Source organism: Nycticebus coucang, chromosome 13 (genome assembly GCF_027406575.1).
Source record: "Nycticebus coucang isolate mNycCou1 chromosome 13, mNycCou1.pri, whole genome shotgun sequence".
NCBI lineage: Eukaryota > Metazoa > Chordata > Mammalia > Primates > Lorisidae > Nycticebus > Nycticebus coucang.
This window is the reverse complement of record NC_069792.1, coordinates 37,835,972-37,861,066: the sequence shown is the minus strand read 5'-3', so window position 1 is coordinate 37,861,066 and position 25,095 is coordinate 37,835,972. Positions and strand designations below refer to the sequence as shown.

General features: G+C 37.4%; 1 protein-coding gene across 9 annotated transcripts in view; it reads right to left on the bottom strand.

Annotated features, from left to right (window-relative positions):
- Positions 1 to 24,618, bottom strand: part of RALYL (RALY RNA binding protein like) — a 958,719-nt gene extending 934,101 nt beyond the window's left edge. For 4 of the 9 annotated variants that reach the window (XM_053559027.1, XM_053559035.1, XM_053559031.1 and 1 more), the window contains exons 1-2: positions 23,850 to 24,220; positions 23,001 to 23,094 (exon numbers count right to left, since the gene is read on the bottom strand). The gene's annotated coding sequence lies outside the window, so the exon portion shown is untranslated. Of the gene's footprint in view, positions 1 to 23,000; positions 23,095 to 23,849; positions 24,229 to 24,503 lie in introns of those variants that run through there. The other 5 variants (XM_053559033.1, XM_053559032.1, XM_053559037.1 and 2 more) reach the window with 3 other exon arrangements.
- Positions 24,619 to 25,095: the final 477 nt, after the last annotated feature.

Here is a 25,095-nt window from a genome sequence, read left to right as displayed (position 1 = left end):
AAAGATACTAAATCACTTTAATCTCAAAGACTACACAAAGTATTTAATATCCTATAAACTTGAGACATTTCTTTCAATTATTGTTATCCTACACATAGTCTTAGCAAGCTGATTTTATTTTCTTCACTTCATAGTGGGTCATATTTTGTTGCTGGAATTACATAGGAAAACTAATTCTCTGATTTATAGTACATTTTTTTTTCTCAGTTTATGGCCGGGGCTGGGTTTAAACCCACCATCTCTGGCATATGGGGCTGGCGCCCTACTCTTTTAAACCACAGGGACTGCCCCTAATTCTCTGATATAGAAAATAACATACCATTTTAACCCTGAAATTCATTTTTACTTCTTAGAAAACTTACCATCACCAGTTCTTTCTGCACTGTATGCTCCATGTTCATATGAAATGAAAGGCTTCTTACACACAGAATGGTTAAAAGTGAATTTTCAAGGAATAGTTATTGGACAAATAAACTGATTCATGAAACAACATGAATTTATTATATTTCATAAAGTAAAAAACATACTTATAGTTTGGGAATGGGCAAATGAGTAAATGCCAAAAACCACTGATTGTTCAACCTTAAAAACTGAATCATCACCTTTCCCTCACTAAAACTTAGAATGAATTTTCAAGCCTTTTGATTTTACATTTAAACTATTCATAAAATAGCCCAAGAAACTGTCAAAACATATCACCAAGATCATCTTTTAAATAAAATATTAATTCTATTTTGTTCAATCCTTACCTCACTTGAATAGAAAAGTAATTCTATAATTTTCAAATAAATATAAAAATGGATGTGGTTGATTTGACCATTAAAAGCATTTTAAGATACTTATATTTGCAAATAGTTAAAGCTCTTAGCAAAAACCACATGATGAAAGTGACTTTCAAATTTATTTAGTTTTAGAACACTTTTTATCAATAGACGTTCATATGAAAATTCCTAAATCAGAAACTTCTATGTAAAATTATTTTTTTTGCACTTATAAAACTTTCTTATAAAGCCAACCTATACCTAAAATATAGTTTCTCTAGTGAATTCAAAGCTTTGAATCTGGAGTCAATAGGTCATTACTCTCAGAATCTAATGTAATTATTTTGTTTAGTGCACTATATTGTGAAATTCTTGTGAATATAATTAAGCACTTGTAAATGCTAACAGTTTAACTGTTTGTGGCAGCCATTAAATCTCATGATAATCTAGAATAATAGTATTAGAGAAGCTTGAGTAAAAGTATAATAATTTGCTTTGATTCAGGTTGAATCCTAAGAATATTTAATATCTTAAATTATTTATCATGAATATAATGAGCAGCATCTAAAACATCACAAGTCGTAGGTTTTCAAAGTATTCCAAATAAATGCCTAAAATTAAAATCTAAAGAACTCATAGATAAGGTTCTTACCGTCCTATGAAACTGGCAGAAATAAGTCAAGTTCCTTTTATGACACTTACTAGGTAAGCAGGCCGAGTGAGTCACCTCATTTCTGTGATTAAATTTCTACATTCAAAAATGAAGCTGTGAGAATAAAATTAAAATGTATATGAGTGTATTTTTTGAATTATAAGGCCTTCTACAAAAGTAACTCTGTTAAGACAAATTATCACCTGAGGAAAGTACATATACCCTCTTAGTACCATGTCTTCCTTCCTCCTAGAGAAATTATGCTTTCTTTTTTACATCTTTAGAGATAACTGTCACAAATGATAGTGAGAGATCTTCAAAAATCTTTTTGCATTCAGTGGCTACATGCCATGGAAGAGAGTTTAAAGAAAATATCTAGAAAATACTCCAAGTGCAGTCAACCACCAATAAGGAATACATTCACTGAAAAATTAATTCCAAAAGCTTCCTATGTGTCAGGCACAGTTTAGATATTAGAAGACATCACTGGGATAACTTGTATTGTAAGGAAACTACAACGTAATAAGATATGCAGAGTGGAAGTTAAGAGAGCTGTGAGACTAAGCTAGGACCTAATGAAGTTCACCATATATTAGTGAGACCAGAAGTAACTGGTCTGATTGGACTAGAAGGCTGTGGGGAGAAAAATGAGGCTAAGTAGCTGAAGAGTTTCATATTATGCATTGCCCTTTATCTTTTACATTTATGGAATTCAAACATGCAGAAAACAGATTATTAGATACAGTTTGCTATTTCTTTTTAAAATAGCATCTGAAACTAAGTTGGTAGTCAATGGATAAGTCTATATGCAAATTTACATATTAAGTATATCTGTTATTAAAATAGTGGACGAACACTGCAGGACCATGGATAGTTCTCACCAAAAATTAGGTGCCAAATATATGTAATGTAAGAGCCTAGTCTATGAAAGTGTTATCCATTCTTGACCATTGCATTATTTCTTTACCTATAGGACCAAATAATGAATGAGTAGACTAAAAAAGCAAATTCAGTGGAAGTGGCTATGTTGCTAGGGAACAATTAAGTATCAAAATAAATTTAATTTTTCTTAGTCAACTAACCATATATGGGGATCACTGTTTTACAGAAAAAAAAAATGAACTTCAATGGATTTCAATTTAGGTTCATAATAAAAAGTGAAAGCTAAAATTAAACAATCGGGGAGTATTTTTAAAGTCTACCTTGGTTAATCTCTGATAAGGAATAAGATGCCAAACAGTTTAGAAACATGACATAACCCTGAGGTTTCTCTGAACCCTCTACATCTGCACTGTCCTGTGTGACAGCCATGAGAACATGAGCGCTTAAAATAAGACTAGTTCGTGCTCTACATATAAAACAGTAACTAGTGTTCAGAGAAGTAGCACGAAATAAGCACAGATTATTTCAAAGGTAATTATATTGATTAGAAATCAAAATAATTTTTGATATGCCAGGTTACATAAAATATATTAAGAAAATTAATTGTTTCCTTTTTTAATGTGCCTTCTAGAAAATTTAAAATTACATATTTGCCCTACTTTCATGACTTGCATAATTTTTCTGCTTGACAGTGCTGATCTAGAGAATATTTTCCATGGCTGTTGCTGACCTCCTTCCTTCTACTGCTCTATTTCTCCCTCTCCTTTTCACAGCTTCCCTTGTTCTCCATTTTCCTTTTTTTTTTTTCATGAGTTGTACCAATTTCAGAGAAGAGGACTAGAACAGAGAAGAAGATTTAGCAATTTGTAAATAAAAAGATTGCAAACATGATGGAATGGTTTCAGAAATAAAGGCGAAACTATTTTCATATTATTGGTTCAGTAACCTAATTTAATAATAAAACAATATAGGTAACCATTTTAAAAAATCTAAAAGCACAGACATTTCTGAACTCTATATATTTTACAGAACTTGAGTTTCTAATAAGATATTTTTATTTGAAATTGAGTAATCTCAATGTATGCCAAAACAAATTCATTTTCCCAAACTATAGACTATTTACCAAAGCATTAAATGGATATAAATACAAAGTTGAAAACTCATGTTAATTATTTATTTTTATTCTGACCTTCTCTTATTTTCATCAAAATTTTACTATTCATTTTCATCTCTCAATTTTCTTTCCAGATTTCTTGCACTAATTTTTGCTGTTGCCATTGCTGCTATGTTTCCTCTTGCCTGGTCTCCTTTTCCTTTCCTTTCTTCTGCCTATCCTCATTCTTTCTTTACTTTGGAATATAATGTAAAGAAAGTGCTATAAATCTCCCAATTTGAGGAACTTATCAAGTCACTGGACAGGAGAGAAAGGCACTGAGTTCCAAACTGTTCAAACGTCTTAATAATTTAGAAAACTGTAGATGATCGTCTCTATGTTCCCTCATCCTTATAACTTTATTCATTGTCACTTTCACATGCACCGTTTCCTCCCCTAAGTAGACTGCAGGTTCATGAGAGTTGGCTCAGTGTCTTTTGTTTTATTTTTAAACTTTGCTTCATTCTCCTAAAACACTGACCTAGATATAGTTCCAGAAAATATTGGCCAACTAAACAAGCTAGCATTCAAAATATCACCTATTATCCTCACAGAAGAAAAACTTTGGAAAATGCTGAAAAGAGGAGGGACTGGAACAGAACCTACTCTAGCAGAGCTCTGAATGAGCAATCTTCTATACATAGAGCGCGACTGTGAAGGCTTTAATTACATGAGTGTGTTTGTTATATTGAACAAATGTCGCTGACCTACTGAAGTAAGAATCAAAGTCTTTCTTTTCCTTTTATTTACCTACTTATTTTTGAGACAAACTCTCACTTTGTCATCCTCGGTAGAGTGCCATGTGTGGCGTCACATCTCACAACAACCTCAAACTCCTGTGCTCAAGCAATTCTCTTGCCTCAGCTCCAGAGTAGCTGAGATGATAGGCAACCGCCACAACTCTTGGCTATTTTTGGACACCAGGTCTTGCTCTGGCTCAGTCTGGTCTTGAACTGGTGATCTCATGCGATCCACTGGCCTTGGCCTCCCAGAGTACTAGGATTGCAGGTGTGAGCCACTGTGCCCAGCCTTTCTCTGCCTTTTAAACAAGGCACAGTAAGTTGTAAAGGCACAAAGTCCTGGGTTCACGTCTTTACTCTGCCATCTAATAGCACTGCCACATTTAACAAGTTGCCTGTCTGATCCTTAATTCTCTCCTACATATTACTAACTAGCATAATCACATATTCTTACAGTGCTTTACAAGGATGAGGCACAATCTGACCAAGCAATTGTCATTCAGTGTGGTCCAGAAGGGCTGATGCACAGGTGGGTAAGATCGAAGCAGCAGCAGCAATAGAACTCACCGTAGCCCGAGCTGTCAATCTACCTGCTTTCTAGACTTTCAATTAAAAAAAATAAAATAAAGTAACTGGAGCACAAAATATGTTAACTAATACTCTGTAGCATTCTTCTCAATCTGAATCATTTATTGTTGTACTTGGAAAGTATCTAATTGAAGCATCCTATATTGGCCTCCTTAGTTCTGATCAGTGTATTTCTTACAAAGGGTGCATTATCACATTCACTACAGAATTTATTTCTGCACTACCTGAAAATTCTCCTCAAATGCAAGCAAAATAAACACACCTTATATACCTGTAGCTCACTTCATAATGGTTCAAACAAAGGAACAAATTCCTATAGTCACAAACTTAAAAAAATAAATTCTTTTTGGTATTAGTTAATTATGAACCTCCAGAAATGTCATCCATACTTTTAGCCTGTTTATTTATTGTTTTCCTTCTGTTTTCTCCTGTTATCCAACTACAGATTTTTAAAATACCCTTTTCTATTAATACATCACACCTTTAACACTAATACTCACTTCACGATCCTTTAGCTTTTCAACATGAACAGCTTCTCCCTTATTAGCCGCATGCCTCACCACACTCTAAAATGTATTCACCATTTAAATATGCTCCACTTTCAAAATCTGTAAATATAATATTCTTTTCTGAGCAAAACTTACCAATGTGTACCTTTCTCATTCTATTTAAAATTGTGAGCTGGCTGTTAGTTTTCATCCTGACCTTCAGGTTCTCAAACCTTATCAGTTCTAATCTATTCATCTCATGGATTTGCCCTTGCCCCCATCCCAGCCAGACTTATTTATGTCTTTTCTTCAACCTATTCACTAGTACTAGAAAGCCCAACACTTTGTTTTACAAACACGTATGGCTTGCTAATGTCCTGACACAAGTAACTCGTTGTTTTCTTGACCCATATAGATAACAGGCTAAGTGTTGCTCAAGCGGCTAAGGCGCCAGCCACATACACCAGAGCTGGCACGTTCAAATCTGGCCCAGGCCTGCCAAACAATAACTACAACCAAAAAAAAAAAAAAAAATAGCCGGGCGTTATGGTGGGCGCCTGTAGCCCCAGCTACTTGGGAGGCTGAGGCAAGAGAATCTCTTGAGCCAAGGAGTTGGAGGTTGCTGTGAACTGTGATGTCACAGTACTCTACCCAGGGTGATAGCTTGAAAAAAAAAAAGGCTGATAAATGATTTGCTTTACACACACACTCACTCTTGATGATTCATAAGAAATTAAGTCACAGACATCATAGCATTTATCCCTAAATAATTCAGTATGCATCTCCTGATATCATTTCTTTTCTAGTCCCATGTGCAAATGTTCCTAATTCTACTGAAATTTGATCTTTATAACCCAAATTTTGAAAAGGTAGAATGAGGTCAAACACAGTGGGCCACATTTTAATGCCAGCATTTTGGGAGGCCAAGGCGGGAGTTTAAGACCTGGAAACATAATGAGACCTATCTCTCCAAAATATAAAAAGTAAGCTGGGCAAGATGGCATAAGTCTGTAGTCCCAGCCACTTGGAAGGTAAGATAGGGGGACTGCTAGAGCCCAGTAGTTAGTTGGAGGTTGCAGACAGCTATGATGACACCACTGTACTCTAGCCTGGGCAACAGAGTGAGACTGTCTCAATAACTAACTAACTAAATAAATAAATGTAGAATAAAATCAAGATTCAGTCACTGTATTTGGTTATCTTTCTTCTCTTTTATTTTATAAAAGTCCCCTCTAGAGGGGCACTGCTTTTTGAAGAGATTAGGTCACAGGTCTGATATTTTCAGTGCAGAATACCTCACCTTATGAATTTGCCTGATTATTTTCTCATGGTTTAGCTTAACTTGTTCTTTCCCTGCATTTTCCCATAAGCTGGAAGTTAAATAACAAGGTATTATTAGATTCATGTTAAACGTTGTTAACAACAGTATTTTTTATAGACAGTATTAGTGTATAGACCTACTAAGCATCACAAGTGTCAGGTTGTCTATCAGTGATGCTAGGTTTGATCATTCAGTTATTTAACAAGATGACTGGCATGTACAATGAGGAAGTAATATTTGAGCACCAAATATTTTCCAAAATACTTTTAATTGGTGGTTTTATCACTGTTTGATCATCCTTGCTTGAATCATTTATTTCAATTGGAGTTAGAAACACTAATTTTCTAATTCTAGGATTTCTTACATTTAACTCATTATTTTATGAAGAGCTGTCCTTCAATTAACAAAGGCAGAGTAACTACATAATTCTTTCAATTACCATATTTTTAAATTTAGAGTATCACCATGAACTCATGGATTTTACCTTTATTCCATGTTTTCCAATCTGTTACAGTCACTCTCAATGTTAAAATAGCTTTGAACTAGGCAATCAGAAGACCCTTCAAGCTGGTCTCTGCTTACATTGATTCAAGTTTGTCTTTCAGTATTTCTTTTTCTATTTTTTTTTATTAAATCATACATTAATGTAATCATGGGGCACCATACACTGGTTTTATATACCATTTGACATATTTTTATCACACTGGTTAACATAGCCTTCCTGGCATTTTCTTAGTTATTGTGTTAAGACATTTATATTCTACATTTACTAAATTTCACATGTACCCTTGTAAGATGCACCATAGGTGTAATCCCACCAATTACCCTCCTTCCATAATCCTCCCCCCTCCCTCCTCTCTCTCTTCCCCTTCCCCATATTCTTAGGTTATAGCTGGGTTATGGCTTTCATATGAAAGCCATAAATTAGTTTCATAGTAAAGCTGAGTCCATTGAATACTTTTTCTTCCATTCTTGAGATACTTTACTAAGAAGAGTATGTTCCAGCTTCATCCATGTAAACATGAAAGAGATAAAGTCTCCATCTTTCTTTAAGGCTGCATAATATTCCATGATGTACATATTCTCTCAGTATTTTTAACTTTCCAACACAATGAGATATTCTGAGCTCATCTTGTATTTTTTCTCTCAGAATTAAATCAACCAACTGCCTGTGCTCTGGTCCTTTTTAGCAGAGAATGATATTTAGAAGGCTGGATTTGTACACTGAGTGTGCTCATTGCTTCTCTAGAGACATTGCTTTGAAGCCTTTTCAGAGGAGTAAGATAGTAAATATATTTACTTTTTAAAGCTTTATAGTATATTTTAGTAACATAGAGATTAGCCCTCTCTTTGCTTTCTCAAGGTATTCCTTGATAATTCTTGCTTTTTTATATTTCTATATATAATTAAAATCATCTAGTTCTGGAAAAATTTCTTACTGGTCTTCCTACTGAGATCATGTCTATGCCTACGTGCATGTGCGTGCACATGCACACACGCACACACACACAAAGTATATAATCTTGACAACAACAGCCCTCTTTATGATGCTACCACATGATAACCTGAATCACAGGTCACTTTTTCATTGGCTCAAATCTGTCTCATTGATTTAGTTTCTTCTTAAAATTAATATATTTTTAATCATAGATTCAGACTTTTTCCTCGAACCTTCTTTTAAGCCTTTTCATGAGCCTCTGAAGCATTAACTCCACTAAATAACACTTCTTTATTTAACACAGCCAGACACTTTTCTGAGTTTCAGTGGCTGTCATCCTAACTCTCTACTTTTCTGCATTTGGCCAGTACCTTTTTACACCCACTGGGAAAAATATTGTTTTTTTCCAGATTTCTATCATGGGATGACTTAGTCTCACCTAGAATTTTAGTGTAGGTGATTTTGTAGTATCTCTTCCTAACTTTAAGGATATTTAAGTGTGTTCTCCAGCTCTAGACCTGAATTTTAATTGTACATTGGTCTTTTCTCCCAGAAGTCAGAACTTAAAATTAATGGTATGTTCAAAACTGAATTATTCCCCCACCAACAACCAAATCAAAGCCTCCTCTAGATATTATTTTCTCTTGGTTTATTTTGTTGCAAATGACTAGTTCTCATATCCAGATTCCAAAATTTGAAGGTGCATTTTAATATTCCCTACACCTTGGCCTCCAAATCTACTGATTTTATAGACTTACAATTTATCGTGCAACGTCTTTAAAATCCATTTCATCATGTTCATTCACACTGTCTCCACTGTGGTTTATATTTCCCAATCTTAATTGAAAATACTCATTTTTCTCAAGTTCCAAATAAACTATTTAATAATTGAAGACTTTTTTAATACCTGAAGAAGCAATTAAACACAGAATCCTAAAATAGAATCCTGCTGTTATTCATATGTGTTTTAGGTTATTAACAAACAGGCTAAATGAGCGTGAGAAGTGTCACCTCCAAATATGTGTAAAAGTAAAATTCTGAAGTGAAGATGATGAAGTTGGTGAGATATTAGTAGACAGAATAAACACCTGTATTTATAGACTTGCTGTGTTATAAAAGAATTAGCTGTTTGGGTTTCTTTGTACAAAAGACTAATTTTCCGCATCACACTGCAAAAACTTCAAAAGTGAAGATTATATTTTATACTTAGTAAGTAAATGTTGAATGCTTTTTCTAGGGCCTCTGCAAAACCACTGTGGACAGATAACTATCTACCTTGTCCCACTCATAGAGCACAAGGGGTTAAGTCATAAATTCCATGCACTGGGCTCTTTTCAGAAAATCCACTGGTTTGGACAGATATATGATAATATGGCCACCTGAAGGTCATTTCAGAATCAGTCTGAGTCTCTAGGTAAGTGGTATAATTTTATTTTATTCCTGGACACAGCACTCACTAGTGAAAAGCACTGACTAATGAAAACTTGCCTGCATGGATGTGGAGAGAAGGAAATACTTTAAAACTATTGGTGGGACTGCAAATTAATACAACCTTTTTGGAAGGAAGTATGGAGAATCCTTTAAGAACTCAAATTAGACCTCCTATTTGATCCTGCAATCCCATTACTGGGCATCGTCACAGAAGAAAAAAAATCCTTTTATCATAAGGACATTTGTACTAGACTGTTTATCCCATCTTAATTTACAATTGCCAAAATGTGGAAACAACCGAAATCCCACCAACCCAGGAAATGATTAACAAGCTATAGTACATGTATACCATGGAATACTATCCAGCCACTAAAAACGATGGAGGAGGGCAGAGGGAAGATGGCTGACTGAAGCCAGCTTTCCACAGATGTTCCAGTCCAGAAGGAGAGTTAAAGGACAAAGGTTTAGCAAGTAACCTGATGGATTAGAGCTGAGCCAAGAGAGAAGGTTGAAGAACAAACATCAACCCTGCGGAGGCAAGCTGCGACCCCAAAGATACAAACAAAAGGTACAAAATCCATTGCCAAGTGGACAGGAATACCCTCCCCCCCACGAGAATGGCTTGCAGTACTCCATACAAACAAGTTAGCAGAGTTCAAAAGTCCTCCCATTATATCCCACGGGAGAGACCCTCTAAAAACTGGACCTACTTCCTCTAATTCCTGCTATGACACTCTCCTACCAGGCATAAAACTGAATATATTCTCTACCTGCAATTCTGAACTCCCAGCACTCAACTCCACACTCACTCTGAGTTCTGGAAGCCTGTCCCCCAGGAGTCCAGATTCTTGAGTATTTTCTCAAGAGATGTGGACAGGGCATGGACTGCTGAGGGTAAGTGCTGATTCTGCAGCACAGGAGTAAGGAGAGGATGGTCAGCTGAAAGGGAACCATACAGGAGCAGCGGTGCCCCAAGGCACAGAGCAGCAGCCGCAGTGGCAACAATAGGGCTCACCCCTGGATATTCCAGAGTCACACCCCCTGTCTCTCTGGGCAACCAGAGGAGGCCAGGCATCTTCTCTGGTGGCATCCACTGGCATAACAGATCCCCACTGGCCTGGGGATGGAAACGCAGGCCCCATGAGTAAAGGGTTTGCCTGAGGCAGTACCGACATGGGTGGAGCATGCTAGAATATGCACTCCCAGAGCCGGCAGATTCCCAGGGTGGTGCTGACCCAGAGGACCGCTTTACTGAGCATAAGACACACCCAGCCCACAGGGGATCATTAGCTGAGACAAAGGAGGACAGGCAGAGGCTGGAACTGACAGCTAACCATGCTGCTAGAATACAAACTGCAGCCGAGACTGGGCAGCAGCACAGACACGGCCTGAGTCTCAGGTTCTGTGAACTCAGTGTCTTTTCTGCAGGGGAATATAGCCCGGACAGAAAAGAATTCTGCAAAGTTGTTCTGTTCTATCAGTAACATCAATCAGGGGTGGGGCTGTAACTGAGTGAACAGCCCCAGCCTCCATTAAGCACCTGAGGTTGTCAGGCCTCACCTCCCCCTGCTGGATAGTGGCAGAGAACAGTGGCCTGGCTGAGGAGACTTAGATCTCCCTGTGATTCAGGCAGGTGCAAACCCCAGGAGTATCTGCTCATTAGAGGCAACTGGGTGACAGCCCTGTGGGGTTATCAGTGACTGGATGTGACAGAGGTGCAAGGTGGGGAAGGAGGCATCAACCTTCCCAGACTAATCTGTTGGCTGGGTGGGTCCTCCTGACCTCACGGAGCACCAGAGCGAATCATATTTGAGTTGTCAGCAGACCCCTGTTATCTAGTTGCCAGAGACCTTTGGAACTCTCTCACCTGAGACAGGTGCTGACTGAGACAACTGATTTGGACGATTTGAACTGGGACAATCGCCCAAGGACTATCCAAGTGGTACCCTGGGTGTGTGGTTGTGGGAAGGTTTGATTTTCCTTTACCAATTGTTGCCTGTGGTGCGGCGGGGTGACTTAATTGCTGGTATTTCTCCACAGCTGAGACTTCAACCCAGAGTAAATGATTCACTAGGGTAGGAAAGAGACCAGCTGAAAACAAGACAGAGGCACTTACCCCACCACACCAAGCAGGTCCCCAGTCTCTCAGGCCGTAGCATTGTATGGATCCTTGCAAAGCTCCAGGGGAAAAGGTACAGACACCAGTCCAAGCTCTCTGGCAAAGACCTGTTTCATCACTACTCCTGGAGCCCCCAACCCAACTTCTCTTTATCTGCTCATCTAGTCAAACAGTGTAAAATAATCATAGAGCAGAATAAGCAGAAAAACTCCGGTAACATGAATAACCAGTGTAGATCAACATCCACCCCCTTAAGGAAAGATATGGCAGATGCAACTGAAGATACCATTCATTAACAGATGGCCGAGATTTCACAAATTGAATTCAGAATTTGGATTGCAAACAAGATTAATAGAATGGAGGAAAAGTTGGAATTAGAAATTCCAGGAGCAATTCAAAAGTTGTCTCAAGAATTCAACGAATTTAAAGATAAAATCACCAAAGATTTTGAGAAATTGAGACAAGAATTTTCAGCCCTCAAGATCTGAAAAATACAGTAGAATCCCTCAGTAACAGATACAGTCAAGCAGAAGAAAGGATTTCTGACATTGAAGACAAAGCTTTTGAATGCTCCCAAACTCTCAAAGAAGAAGAGAAATGGAGAGCAAAAATGGATCATTCTCTCAGAGATCTCTGGGATAATTCAAAGAAAACTAATATTCATCTCATAAGAATTCCTGAAAGCGATGAAGTGGCTTCAAAAGGCACAAAGGCTCTTCTACATAAAATTATGAAAGAATTTTCCAGACATGCCAAGAGATTCTGAAATTCCAATAGCAGACAGTTTGAGAACCTCAGCAGGAATAAGACATAAAGTAGGCACATCATAACTAAGTTCACTAAAGTTAATTTGAAGGAAAAAATTCTAAAAGCAGCCAGACATAAGAAAACCATAACCTACAAAGGGAAGACTACTAAAATGATTGCAGATCTCTCTGCTGAAACCTTTCAAGCTACAAGAGGGTGGTCACGGACTTTTAATCTCCTAAAACAAAATAACTTTCAACCCAGGATCCTGTATCCACCTAAACTGAGTTTCATTTATGATGGAGAAATTAAATACTTTGATGACATTCACATGTTGAAGAAATTTGCCATAACTAAATCAGCTCTCCAGGATATTCTCAGACCTATCCTCCATAATGACCAGCACAATCCTCTATGAAAAAAGAAAACTCACTCAGAAACTTTTGACCAAACTCCAACTTCCACAGTAGTGAAAGGATTAAAAATGTCCACTGGACTTTCGAAAAACTCGACACCCAAAATTCTACCAGGCTTATCAATATTCTCCATTAATATGAATGGCTGAAATTGTCCTCTAAAGGGTATAGGTTGGCTGACTGGATACAAAAACTCAGGCCAGATATCTGCTGAATACAAGAAGCTCATCTAACCTTAAAAGATAAATATAGACTCAGGGTGAAGGGATGGTCATTCATATTTCAGGCAAATGGAAATCAGAAAAAAGCAGGTGTTGCAATTGTATTTGCAGATACAATAGGCTTTAAACCAACAAAAGTAAGGAAGGACAAGAATGGTCACTTCATATATGTTAAGGGTAATACACAATATGATGAGATTTCAAGTATTAATATTTATACACCCAACCAAACTGCACCTCAATATATAAGAGAAACTCTAACAGACATGAGCAACTTGATTTCCTCAATAATCGTCGGAGATTTTAACACTCCTTTGGCAGCGTTGGAGAGATCCTCCAATAAGAAGCTGAGCAAAGAAATTTTAGATTTAAACTTAACCATTCATCATTTGGATTTAATAGATGTCTACAGCACATTTCATGCCAACAAAACTGAATACAAATTCTTTTCATCAGCCCATGGAAGTTACTCCAAAATCAACCACATCTTAGGTAACAAGTCTAACCTCAGTAAATTTAAAGGAATAGAAATTATTCTTTGCCTCTTCTCAGACCACCATGGAATAAAAGTTGAACTCAGTAACAACAGGAATCTGCATACTTATACAAAACATGGAAGTCAAATAACATTACGCTAAATGATAGCTGGGTCATAGATGAGATTAAGAAGGAAACTGCCAAATTTTTGGAACAAAGACAATGAAGACACGAATTATCGGAACCTCTGGGATACCGCAAAGGCAGTCCGAAGAGGGAAATTTATAGCTCTGCAAGGCTTCCTCAAGAGAACAGAAAGAAAGGAAGTTAACTTAATGGGACATCTGAAGCAACTGAAAAAGGAAGACTATTCCAACCCCAAACCCATTAGAAGAAAAGAAATAACCAAAATCAGAGCAGAATTAAATAAAATTGAAAACAAAAGGATTATACAACAGATCAATAAATCAAAAAGTTGATTTTTTGAAAAGATCAATAAAATAGATAAACCTTTGGCTAAACTAACCAGGAAAAAATGAGTAAAATCTCTAATTTCATCAATCAGAAATGGCAAAAACGAAAAAAACAACAGACTCCTCAGAGATTTAACAAATCCTCAATGAATATTACAAGAAACTTTATTCTCAGAAATGTGAAAATCAGAAGGAAATTAACTAATACTTGGAAGCATGCCACCTTCCAACACTTAGCCAGAATCAAGTGGAAATTTTGAACAGGCCTATATTAATTCTGAAATAGCATCAACCATACAAAATCTCTCTAAAAAGAACAGCCTGGGACCAGAATTGTACCAAAAGAACAGCTTCACATCAGAATTGTACCAAACCTTTAAAGAGGAACTAGTACCTGTATTACTCAACCTGTTCCAAAAGGTAGAAAAAGAAGGAAGACTACCCAACATGTTCTATGAAGCAAACATCACCCTGATCCCCAAACCAGGAAAAGACCCAACAAGAAAAGAAAATTATAGACCAATATCACTAATGAGTATTGATGCAAAAATATTCAACAAGATCCTAACAAACAGAATCCAGCAACACATCAAACAAATTATACACCATGACCAAATCGGTTTTATCCCAGAGTCTCAAGGCTGGTTCAATAAACATAAATCTATAAATATAATTCAGCACATAAACAAATTAAAAAATAAAGACCATATGATTCTCTCAATTGATGCAGAAGAAGCTTTTGATAATATCCAGCATTCCTTCATGATCAGAACACTTAAGAAAATTGGTCTAGAAGGGACATTTCTTAAACTGATAGACGCCATCTACAGCAAACCCACAGCCAATATCATATTGAATGGAGTTAAATTGAAATCATTTCCACTCAGATCAGGAACCAAAGCTACTCATTGTCTCCACTGCTCTTTAACATTGTAATGGAAGTTTTAGCCATCAAAATTAGGGAAGAAAAGGTGATCAAGGGTATCCATATAGGATTAGAGGAGATCAAACCTTCACTCTTTGCAAATGATATCATTATATAGCTGGAAAACACCAGAGATTCTACTACAAAACTCTTAGAAGTGATCAAGGAATACAGCAGTTTCTCAGGTTACAAAATCAACATTCATAAATCAGTAGATTTTATAAATACCAACAATAGTCACACTGAAAAAACAGTCAAGGACTCTATTCCATTCACAGTAGTGCCAAAGAAGATGAAATATTTGGGAGTTTATCTAGAAAAGGATGTAAAAGATCTCTATAAAGAGAACTATGAAACTCTAAGAAAAGAAATAGCTGAAGGCTTGGCACCTGTGGCTCAAGTGGCTATGGCGCCAGCCACATAAACCTGAGCTGGCGGGTTCGAATCCAGCCCAGGTCCACCAAACAACAATGATGGCTGCAACCAAAAAATAGCTGGGTGTTGTGGCAGGCACCCATAGTCCCAGCTTCTTGGGAGGCTATACAGGAGAATTGCTTGAGTCCAGGAGTTGGAGGTTGCTTTGAGCTGTGAGTCCATGGCACTCTACCCAGGGTGTCAGCTTAAGGCTCTGTCTCAAAAATTAAAAAATAAAAATAAAAAGTAATAGCTGAAAATGTTAACAAATGGAAAAACATACCATGCTCATGGCTGGGAAGAATCAACATTGTTAAAATGTCCACACTACCGAAAGCAATATACAATTTTAATACAATCCCTATTAAAGCTCCACTGTCATATTTTAAAGATTTTTAAAAAATATTTCATTTTATATGGAATCAGAAAAAAAACTCGAATACCCAAGACATTACTTAGAAATAAAAATAAAGCAGAAAGAATCACGCTACCAGACATCAGACTATACTATAAATCAATAGTGATCAAAACAGCATGGTACTGGCACAAAAACAGAGAAGTAGATGTCTGGAACAGAATAGAGAACCAAGAGATGAATCCAGCTATTTACCATTATTTAATCTTTGACAAGCCAATTAAAAACCTTCAGTGGGGAAAAGATTCCCTATTTAACAAATGGTGCTGGCTCAACTGGCTGGCAACCTGCAGGAGACTGAAACTGGACCCACACCTTTCACCATTAACTAAGATAGACTCTCACTGGATCAAAGATTTAAACTTAAGACACGAAACTATAAAAATACTAGAGGAGAGTGCAAGGAAAACCCTTCGAGAAATTGGTCTGGGCAAGTATTTTATGAGGAGGACCCCCGAGGCAATTGAAGCATCATCAAAAATACACTACTGGGACCTGATCAAACTAAAAAGCTTCTGCACAGCCAAGAACACAGTAAGTAAAGCAAGCGGACGCCCTCAGAAGGGGGGAAGATATTTGCAGGTTATGTCTCCGACAAAGGTTTAATAACCAGAATCCACAGAGAACTCAAAACATATAAGCAAGAAAAGAACAAGGGATCCCATCTCAGGGTGGGCAAGGGACTTGAACAGAAACTTCTCTGAAGAAGACAGGAGCACGGCCTACAGACATATGAAAAAAAATGCTCATCATCCTTAATCATCAGAGAAATGCAAATCAAAACTACTTTAAGATATCATCTAACTCCAGTAAGATTAGCCCATATCACAAAACCAGAGATGATGGAGTGGATGTGGAGAAAAGGGAACACTTCTATACTACTGGTGGTAATACAAACTAATACATTCCTTTTGGAAAGATGTTTGGAGAACACTTGAGATCTAAAAAGAGAACTGCCATTCGATCCTACAATTCCTCTACTAGGTATATACCCAGAAGACCAGAATGTTTATTGCAGCCCAATTTATAATTGCTAATTCATGGAAGAAGCCCAAGTGCCCATTGATCCACAAATGGATTAATAAATTGTGGTATATGTACACCATAGAATATTATGCAGCCTTACAGAAAGATGGAGACTTCACCTCTTTTATGTTTACATGGATGGAGCTGGAACATAGTCTTCTTAGTAAAGTATCTCAAGAATGGAAGAAAAGATATCCAATGTTCTCAGCCCTACTACTATAGAAACTAATGTATAGCTTTCATATGAAAGCTATAACCCAATTATAACCTAAGAATATGGGGAAAGGGAAAAGGGGGGGAGGATGGGCAGAGGGAGGGTAATTGGCGGGACCACACCTACAGTGTATCTTACAAGGGTAAATGTGAAACTTACTAAATGTAGAATATAAATGTCTTAACACAATAATTAAGAAAATGCCAGGAAGGCTATGTTAACCAGTGTGATCAAAATATGTAAAATAAAACCAGTGTATGGTACCCTATGATTGCATTAATGTACACAGCTATGATTTAATAATAAATAAATTAAAAAAAAAAGATTTGTAGGGATAACAGATTATTATATTTACATGTGCAAATTTACAATATTTTATTCCAGTTTCTAATTTCTAGTTAGATTTAATGGGTCGTCTGTGTCATTAGAAAGAACTGAAGGTTATACTAATTAACATAGGTTTACAATGACTATGTATATAATACATATGGTTTACACATAATTAATAAACCTAAGCACACACATATAAATGACCTTTCTAAAGGAAAGTAATAAACTAAATCTAATATTTTTAAAAAATGAAATAAAAACAATGGAGCGTTTATATCTTTTATATTAACCTGGATTGAGCAGGAACACATTATTCTTAGTAAAGCATCACAAGAATGGAAAGGCAAGAAGCTAATGTAGTCAATTTTAATATGAAAGCAGTAGATATTCTAATACAATGTGGGGGTAGGGGAATGAAGGAGTGGGGAGAGAGGAGGAGGGAGAGGGTTGGAGTGTCATGATGTATGACACACCTCTTGCGGGTGGGACACAATTATAAAAGGGACTTTATCTAACAAATGCAATCAGTGTAACCTAATTCTTTGTACCCTCAGTGAATCACAAATAATAATAAAAAAAGAATACTTGCCAAACTACACTTGTATTAAATAATGTATCAAGAATAAATACCAGGGATGTCCACACATATCCATCCATATAATAAGAAAAATATGAAAAATGACTATATACTTTCCAGACAGCCCCCATTGTTTTAAAGTAGAAAAAAACAAAACTAACAAAAAAAATTCTTCACCACAACTAAAGCATACCTGTGCAAAAGGACAGACATGAGGTGTCAATTAACACTTCCTGCTTGTCATCTGTCCTTCTATCACCTGTGGAGCTTTCAGTAAGTATTTCTCCAAATCTCTGTGTCCGCCAACATATAAAAGGATGATGTTACTGTCTATTTACGAGGGGAAGAACAAATGGAAGCATTTGCCATGTCAATAAATGTTATTCCCTTTCTTTCTCCCACATCTTGATTTAATGAAAAAATACTCCCACCTATTAACAATTTCCAAAACAACTTAGAAATATGTTCTTCCTGTTATTATTTAGCATATGGCTATCAAAATGTGTCTAAACATTTTTTCTAAAGATATGGATTATGTACAAATGCAATTAACTTTCACTGTAAATTTAGAAAAATATTCAACTATACTATTCTAAGCAAAAATATCAACTGATAAGTTAAATGGAATCTTGTCTTATTTATATTTGTACACTAAAAATCTCTAGCTTTTCTTTGGTATGAGGATACTTAGGGATGCATTCTACTGCTTCTTTCAGAAAACTGGGAAAAGTTTTCCATGTTCTCATCTATATTTTTCCTCTCCATTTAGATTTATACATTGCCAAAGAAATAACTCTCCAAGTCTTAACCCAGCTGAGGAGTCTGCAAAGACAGTCCAGAAGACATTTATCCTAAACATTAAGTGAAGTTCTCCCATTGCTACTCCTGTGGCTAGGAATGGATAGAAAAATATAAATCAATGCTTTTGTTTTCCAGGATTCAACCTCAGAAAAACAGCAAGATAATACAAAACAAACAAAAACCTTTACTTAAATGTAGGGAAGAACGAGAAAAACACAAAGTCTTTTTTCCACAATATAAGTCTTATATTTAACACAAGTCTAACAAATTTAAGGAAGAACTAACAAACGCCAATATGTTTTTGAAAATCTAAATCTGTGAGAATAAGCAAAACTACTAAAAGCTGGCGATTGCTGTGTTAGGTCTATGTTTCCTGTAGATAAAAAATTGATAAAAGGGCGGTGCCTGTGGCTCAAAGGAGTAGGGCGCCAGCCCCACATGCTGGAGGTGGCGGGTTCAAACCCAGCCCCAGCCAAAAACTGCAAAAAAAAATGATAATAATAATAATTAATAATAAAGGGCACAGTGATAAGATTATATTTATATGAACTTTCTGAATGTGTTAACTGGTTATTGATACATTCATAAATCACCAATTACTTAAATTTTATTTAATATTGTTCTCAAAATAAACTGAAGTGTAATTAAACTGTCAATAATGTGAAAGTTTATATTGTCACAGTCAATTATCAAAGAAAAATTTATTTAATCAAAGAATCATACTGAGTTTTGAAAATGGAATCTTAAAAAGCATTTGTGCAAGACTTTAGAAGTAGCAGATAATAATACAAGTAAGAATAATAACAACTGCAGATCAGTGAGAATTGTTTTAAAAGTTAAGTTTTTTTATTTACTTTGTGAAGATCAAGACACAGTTTGAAGAATAAAATTCACCATTACCTCAGTTTTTCATCATATAATACAGAATTTTCTTAGGGGCAGTGTGATAAAAGTAGTAAAAAGATAGTTTTTTAAAGTCCCAACCATTCACCACTTAAACCTTTTCAAAAGTTAGATGAAAATAGTTAAAATATTTTCCTGAAATCCCTTCTTATTAAAGAATGCTATAAGGCAGCTTTTTTGAGGACTTGAAATGTAGAGTTTTATTTGATTGGAGGCACTGCATAATTCATCGCTGACAGTATCAGTAAATAGGAAACCAAGCACAACCACTTTCCAGGGTGGAAAGCTTTCAAAAATGCAACAGATACTTTTTACTGGCATTTTCATATAATTATTACTGGCTTCTTAAAATAAATTTTATTTAACAAATAGTCATCCCAATATTAAAAGTAATACATCTGTTGTATTAAAGAATATGAAAGAGTATTTTTATAAGTGTGTGTTTGGAACTTTCCCCTCCTTATACATAATACCACAACAGTGTAGCTAGGTGATCACATGATGAGTGATTGCTTATGGATGTGAAAAATAAGTTTTAAAAGGGTGGCACCTGTGGCTCAAAGGAATAAAGCGCCAGCCCCATAGTGTTGGTGGGTTCAAACCCAGCCCCTGCCAAAAACTTCAAAAAAGAATAACTTTTAAAAATTATTTTGTTTATCTCTAATGATAAAAATATATTCATTAAAATATTATTGAACAGACTATAAACTCAAGACAGAATTTCAATTAGGATTTTCTTTATTTATATCAGGATTGAGAAAGAAAATGCAAAATTAATTCAGTAATCCAAACCCACATTTTACTATATCTTAGAAAAGTTCTATGAAATTTAACAGGTTGTTTTAAGTTTGTGATAATTTTAGTCATAATTTTTTCAGACAGTAAAATATTTGAGGTCAGTTAATGGCCCAATCACCAATTTAATGTATGTGTCTTCTTTCCCTGACCGCCTCTCCTTCGCTTGGAAACTCTTTCTCCCTATAAATTAAAAACTTTTTTTATTCTCTTCTTCTGAGTAAGCAGTTGAAAAAATACACACCATTAAGTTGAATGGAATCTCAAAGAGTTGCTTGGTCAAAGGCAGAAAATGTTTTTCCATGAGAAACCAGTAGGCGGTGCTAACTCTAGGATGCAATCTTCAACAATTTGAAACCAAGAAACTCAGAACAGGTGGCCAGTTTAGAGTTGAAGAATTCCCAGTATGATTCATGGAGAAGGAAATTTGAAAGTAACAGGTAGACATTTATATATTTATATAGCATAATGAAAATAATATTAAATCGATTAAAACATAAGATTTAGATTAAAGGTTCTCAGAAAGATCTTTATTTACAGAATTTCTGTCTCCACAATAAAATCATGTAAGTTTCTTTTTGGTCCCATTATGGCTTCAGTTTTTGTTTGTAAATATCATAGAGTACAGCTAGTGCTTTGCTCGATCTTAAAACACAAAATACCCAACCTTAGGGCAGCAACTGCCTCTTTTAATGAAAATTCAGGTTTAGTCACTCACATTATTTTTCTTGTTTGCTCTCTGTCTTTTAAAAGAACTAAATGACTTACAATAAAACCTATAAAAATACACAAATGCACTGACTCGTTTCTTAAAGCATTTCTCCATATATATTGTTATGATTAAAATTATTTTAAAGATCACAGAATATTATAAATGGCTTTTGAAAAACGTTTTATGTTAGCTATTCAAACTATATGAAAAACTACATGTTAGCAATGTGCTCAATACAGAAAAATATGAAAAATCCAAATTTAGGATTTAGTGACATAACATTGGCTTCAAATCTTAGAACTATGTGCTTCCATATATCAAATTTGGTGTCTCCAAACAGTGACACAAACTATCTTCCTTATATAAATGCAACATGACTTCATTCACAGAGAAAAGCTGCCCTAAGACAAAAATAACTCACATTCAATGCAGTGTCCCAAGACCTTTAAGATAAATGTGCACAATGTGAATAAAATATCTACAGCTTTCTAGATATTACTATAAATTTTAATCTTCTACAGATTAAACAACTGTTTGCCCTCCATACTCTTTCACTACAAAATATAAAAAGTAGCATAAAACTTTTCATTCCACAAACTTCAGTGAAATGTTTGCTTGAAAAAAGCCAGCATATATTATTAATCCCTTTGTTATGGGCCCATAGGTATGTTGGAGTTGGGTTTATTTCTGTGGTAATCCTGAAGAAAACTTAATCTGAGAAGTAAAAAGTTATTTCACTTGTTTTATGCTTATGTAACAGAATTAAAAACATACGTGCATGATAAATTTAAGGCTAAACTTTTTATTTAAGGGGAAAAGGTAAGAAAATAAAGCTTAATCATCAAATAATTTAAACAACAGTCACCTTCCAGATTTAAAGATTTAAAATATGACTTTATAAAATTTATTTGGACAGAAAATTTTCCAGCAGATTCTGTCCCTATTTTAAAGGAAAGGCTTTTTACTGCCAACTGGTACATCTCAGAAAGTAGTGCTAGATTATACTGAAAACATGTAACAGGTCAATTATAAGATATCATAGATAACATTCAACACTGAGTTATTCACTGCCACCAACCCACGAAATCATCACCACTGTCATCAACACCTCACTCCTGCCTTGTATCGGTTACCGGGGGAAAACCTTTGAATAAGTAATTAAACAGAAGAGAACACTACTCCTTTGAAACTTAAATAAAAGGGTATTTTGAAGTTTAAGGATGTTGTTAAAGCAAACTTACAATTTCCTCCTCGCCATTAAACCCAAGTGACCACCCTATAAGTAACTATTTCCTCATCCCCTGGAAGACGACACTAGCAAGCACTTAAAACCAATGCAACACAGCCGAGAAAGATCCTAACATACCACCACCAAGAAAGCAAAGCCCTTTAGAAAGGCAAAGAGGCTGGGAAAGACCCACTGCGTCGTTTACTCAGGAGACGGGGGAGCGGGAGTTGAGCGTGCTGGGGCTGATGGCATCCTCAAGGCTCTGGAAATGTCTCGAATTCTGGCCCGTGTGGCCTGAAGCCGACCCCTCTGTAAGATGTCCCTGCCTCTTTTCTCCACCATTTCCCGGTTGCTATGAGGGTCCGCTCCAGCCTGCCCGATGGCCACAAACACGGCCCTAGCCCCTCCGGCCTTGCAAGTGGCCCTCAGAAAACTTACAGGGCCCGCTGGCCACCGCGTCCTCGGCTGGCAAAGCCGGAGGAGCAGACGCCGCCGGCCGGGTAGACAACCTGGGCGCAGCTGACCCGGGAGGTGAAGGAGTGGGGCAGTTTGCGCACATCCTAAACCGATCCTGAGGCAGGGAACGGACTTTGGTGTTCCCTGGCTCCCCACGCGCCTATCCCCACCGCGGGCTCGGACACTGCCCAGAGACGCGCGCGCGCAAAGAAACACACACACACACACACACATTTCTTCGCCAGGACCAACGTTGCCCTTGCACACCCGGGAAACGCCTCCAAGGGGACCAAGTACCTGCTCTCTTTGAGCTGCTCAGCTGTTCACTTCATCCTCCGTTGACAAGGAAACCAAACGGCACTTCATTTTTTTTTTCCAGAAAAACCTTCCACTGCCATCATTTGAAAATTGATTTACCGGGAGGGGAGGGAGAGGAAGAAGGAATAATATAGACATAGATATCAGGATATCTATCTTAAAATTATCTCGGTTTTTTAAAAAAGTCAAATGTGCAAAAGTCATAGTTTATTTAAAGGAGGAAAAAAGTATTTTGCTTAAAAATGATCCCAGTAACCAGCTGCAAGAAAAGTTTCATGTTATCAATAGGTATCAAAAACAGGAGGGAAAAAAACGAATTTGCTCTCACCGGCTTTCAAAAAGGGAATAAAAAATATAAAATAAATGTCTTCGCTCAGTGGTTTGCACCAGTATTGCAAGACCACAAACTTGTAAACACTGCCGTAAAAACCCACCTATACAAAAATGTTATCAGAAAAAACAAGAGTATGCCAAAAAAAAGAGTTAGAGACATGCTTTTATTTCTTATTTTTACAAAGGAAAAAAATAAGCACCATACTTCATATCTTTTTCCATAAAACCAGTTGCATATTTTGCTGGACTTGGGAGACGCTCCCAGCGGGCACGGTCGCCGCGGACTCCCAGACACAGCGCCTTGTCTACAGAACCATCGTATGCTAGAAAAACTTGGATTCAGGATAAGGCTCAAAACCATGCTCCTCCAGCTTTCCCAGATATAAACAATAATCAAAGAAGTGGAAAAAAAGAGAAGAAAAAAAAAAAACAAAAACAAAAAGGGCCAAAAAAAAAAAAAGAATAGGACAAGAATGCCACTGAGAAGGTACTCACCGAGCGGGAGTAAAATGTTGGAATAAAAATGAGATTTAGTATAAAATACAGTATGGCGGTGGAAGAAGGAATGAAGCGCGTTTTTTTCTCTCAGTCTCTGCCTCAGGCACTGACACGTGACTCGGCGCCAGGCTGACTTGCAGACAACCGGGAAGAACCGAGGCTGCGAGAGGGGAAGCCCGAGGAGCCCAACTCTGGCTGGCGAGGCGGCGGCGGCGGTGGCGGCGAGGACAGCGGGGAGCCCAGCGCCTGCGAGCGGCAGCACCAGGGGTGGAAGTAGCGGCAGCGGCAGCGGCAGCTCCCAGCGCGGCTGCCTCCGCTGTGAGCCCAGACAAGCAGGTGCCCCTCACGCTGAGGCTGAGCACACGCACACGCACACGCAAGACAGGCAGGGCGCCGGAGAGGGGGAGCCGTGCCGGGTTGGGCACGAGGCGCGCAGCTGCCGCTGCCTCTGCCACTGCTGCCGCCGTGACTGCTGCTGTTCCTGCTGCTGCAACCGCCGTCGCTGCCTCCGATTGGGAGTGTGTTTTCTGGGGGCAGCTCAGGGGGTGATGACCCAATGCCTGAAAGGAAGTGCACAACTTGCTAGTCCCCTCAAAGTTGTTGCACCGCACTTCCTATGCATTCGTCTATTTTTCATCTCAAGGTAGTTACCTGGGGAAGATCCCGTCCTCTTCTCTCTCGAAGTTTCACTATTCAAGCCCGTTTAACTCATTTTGGTTTTAATTTTCTATTTCCCACTTCTCATGCTTCAGAAGTTGACCTTTCCTCTGCTGTTCCCTCCCCCTACATCTGCGTTTCTCCCTCGCGGTTCTCTGGGAACCTGCCTGGGCTGGATGCTGGGGGCGTTGTCACCGGCAAAGCCACAGTCAGTCTTTACTGCCATTGGAACGCACAGCATCTCTTTTGCAGTCTTCAGGGAGAGGGAGGTTTGCAGTTGGAAAGACAAAACTAAATCTTTTATTTAGAGAACCCTGTCACGGGTGTCTTTTTGCCGGTTGCAGAGGGGTAGGTGGGGGCGCGGGTATCTTTTAATTTATTCTTTCGTGGACCAGGCATTGTTTGTTTTGTCTGTGTGTGCGCGGGCGCTTCCAAGATCGTCTGGAAGGCTCCATTCTACATGGGAGAGACTCCAGCCTGACTCTTGCTCAAGTTGTTGACTGAGGCTGGAAGTCAAACGAGAGGTGCAAGGGAAACAAGTGAGTCCATTGTGTGAGTGCTCAGCGGGAGGGAGCGAGCCCTTGGC